The following is a 3,293-nucleotide window of genomic DNA, read 5'->3' on the forward strand; positions in this document are numbered from 1 at the left end:
TTATCATTATTATAATAATTATTATTATTATTATTATTATTATTTACACTGATATCAACAATACAAAAAAATATTTATATACTGATATGAACAATACAAAGACAGTTAAAGTATTGAACCTTAATTAGAAAAGAGATGCTAACAACACATACAATTCTTTATATCAGGAATGTTATATATGTTATGATAAAATAAAAGAAAAATAAAAGGAGCAAAGTAGAAATCGATCAACCTTTGAAGAACTGGAGAAATCACTGAAGTATTCCAAGTTTTCGAAAACTATTTGTAACTATATGTTTTAAACAACTCTATATAGGGAGAAAATTTATCGCCTTAATAGGCCGGTCATGGTTATAATTTCAAAATGTGATCGCTATCCAATTTCTGCTTAAAACATTTTTTTCCAAGCTTTAAATAGGTTTATCCGGTTTGACAAATTGCCTTGTCATTTGAGTATATAATTATATAATAAACAAAAGCTGTCGGTAGGACAGCAACGCTCGACTATTGTTGGTGCTTGATCGTAAAAAAAGCCTTGATTAAAAGGTAAAATTTTCTCAGTAAAGAAAAAGGCAAAATTTTTCTTCAAATCCATGTTACAGTTAAAGGCATTGGGGAGAGTCCTTATTTTATAATTTCAAAGAAGAGTATAAAATTTCAACATGTTTCAAAGCCTTATGTCAATGAACTTTGAAGTATTACAAAACTTTCACGTAAATTCTAAGTCGAAAAAGGGGCATAATTCTGTCAAAATGCTTGATAGAGTTACCTCCTCCTGTTTACAGGTAAGGGTCATGATGGTCAACAAGTACATGCAAAGTTTTAAGGCCATATGTCAATGGACTATGAAAACATTTGAGGTATTACTAAAACTGTAACGTAAATTCTAAGTCGAAAAAGGGGCATACTTCTGTCAAAATGCTTGATAGAGTTACCTCCTCCTGTTTACAAATTTGAGTCATTATGGTTAACAAGTGTGCAAAGTTTCAAAGCCAAATGTCAATGGACTTTGAAAATATTTGAGGTATTACAAAAACTTTAACGTAAATTCTTAGTCGAAAAAGGGGCATAATTATGTCAAAATGCTTGATAGAGTTATCTTCTCCTGTCTACAAGTTGGGGTCATGATGGTGAACAAGTGTGCAAAGTTTCAAAGCCATATGTCAATGGGCTTTGAAAATATTCAAGGTATTACAAAAAAATTAACATAAGTGGTTATGCTGACGCCGACGCTCGGGTAACTACAATAGCTCTACTTATTCTTATCGAAACGTCGAGCTAAAAACGGTGAGTTCAAATGACTTTCAAATATGAATAAAAGATAATGAAGTGTATTTGCCTACATTATGCTAATTCTGTTTTTGTTTGGTTTTCCGTTAGGTGTTTCACCGGTGATCCCGTGAGGCTGAGTATTGTTAATTGTCAATTGTCAAAGCATCTGCCAGAGAGTCAGTTTTCTTTGGGGGTTTTTATAGATGCTTTCATGAATTATCTCAAAATGGCGGTAAAGGGAGGTAATTCATGAAAGAATCTATAAAAAAAAACAGAAAAAAGAACGTATTCTCTAGAAGATGCTTTGGCTTGCTTTTACGCTATTTTCACTAAATATCATAAGGAAAAAAACTATAGGCTTATTGTGTGCATGCAGACATCTCATAATGTAGTGATAGACTTTCGCGATTAGGACTATGGCAAAACACGTGCTCAAAACTATAGATGATAAATTATTGAACTATTTTCAACAAGTATTTTATTTTTATTTGTCTTATGTACAATGGTAGTTATTCTTAATTTTTCTACCCAGAAAATAAAATTCCAAAAGCGAGAATTAACTCTTTTTTTTCTCTTTACCTCAATTCTTCTTTGACAATATTTTGCAATATACATTTTCAAAAATCAAAATAAGCATGTTTTTTAGGCATTGTGCTTTCAAATAATGTGAAACTATCGTCTTCATTCATGACTGAATATGTCATTTGACTAAGCAATTACTTAAAAATTGTAAAAACAAACTTTAAAGCTTACGTAAATTTTGATGCTATCTACTTTACGTAGAATTGATATTCGTAATGAAAGTGAATCCGGTTTCGCTAAAGTGGTTTTTGTTATTGACAATATCATACGTTTTGACAAAAGTGAACCTTTAATAATTTCGGTGTAATTTCACATTCGCTCAAGCTTGAAACGTGTCGGTATTTTCACTTAAGGTAATATACCAACTATCAGCTCATAATTACTTCTTTTATACAAATAAATGCAGAGAAGTGTCAAACTTTCACATTCTTAGCTTTGCTATCTGTATTAATATCGACCTGTGCATTATGCATACAATATTTGTCAGGATGATTTCTTTTGTGATATTAAACTTTATGTTTTGCACCACACAGACTATAACCATGCATCTCCTTTTTATTAGCGATGTGTCCTACATCATGCATATTTAATACATGTAGTTAGAAAAAATGAGCAAGAAGCCACGTGTAGTCCGTATGAATTCCGTACATTTCGATGCTTTTGGTTAATTAAGAAAGTTTCGTGTTAATATGTACGTTAATTTTTCTTTCAGAAGAAAATGAAAGTTTACATTGGAAAATTAGCAAATACTTTGAATAGTAATACATTTTTCACGTAAGTCTAACTTTAGCCAACAAACAAATAACCTTAAATTTAATATGTGCATCATTTAATGCACAAGATCGTGAGATATTTATGTTAAATGTTTTAAAATAGTAACCGAAAGAGCCTTACTTGGTTAAAATCAGTTAATTGCATATACTTCGATAGAATTTAACCTATACATTCCTAAAAATTAAAAAGCATTTTCTACGGCTTGGATCAACATGAATGATAAATCTTGTGAAAAAAACTTTTAACAGAAAGACCTGAGCGGTGGATGTTTTCAAAGAATTAAATCGATTTTCATAACAAACTGGCAGTTACTTAATAATAAAAAGAAACTCGTCATGTAACTTAAGTAAGAGCATTTTTTGTCTCTTTTGTTGAATACATGGAAGACGTCAAATTCTCTGAATAAATCAATTTTTTTACTTGACACAAGTAAGTGGTTTTAAAATTATGTATGTAACTATTAAAGGGACTCCACTGAGGTTTTTTGACATGACGGGACTGGAAATAATTCTTTGAGATTATTACTCCGTTTGATGAAGATCTACACTAATTACTTATGTGCAAAATTTCAGATCATTAGCTTGCTCCGTTTTTTCAGGATAATTATTATAATTATAGTGAAAAATGTCCAAAAATTGAAAAGCGTTTAAACGCTTTTCACTCAC

The sequence above is a fragment of the Ruditapes philippinarum genome, unplaced genomic scaffold, assembly GCF_026571515.1.
Source record: "Ruditapes philippinarum isolate M1 unplaced genomic scaffold, ASM2657151v2 ctg737_1_1_1_1, whole genome shotgun sequence".
In the NCBI taxonomy this organism is placed as follows: domain Eukaryota; kingdom Metazoa; phylum Mollusca; class Bivalvia; order Venerida; family Veneridae; genus Ruditapes; species Ruditapes philippinarum.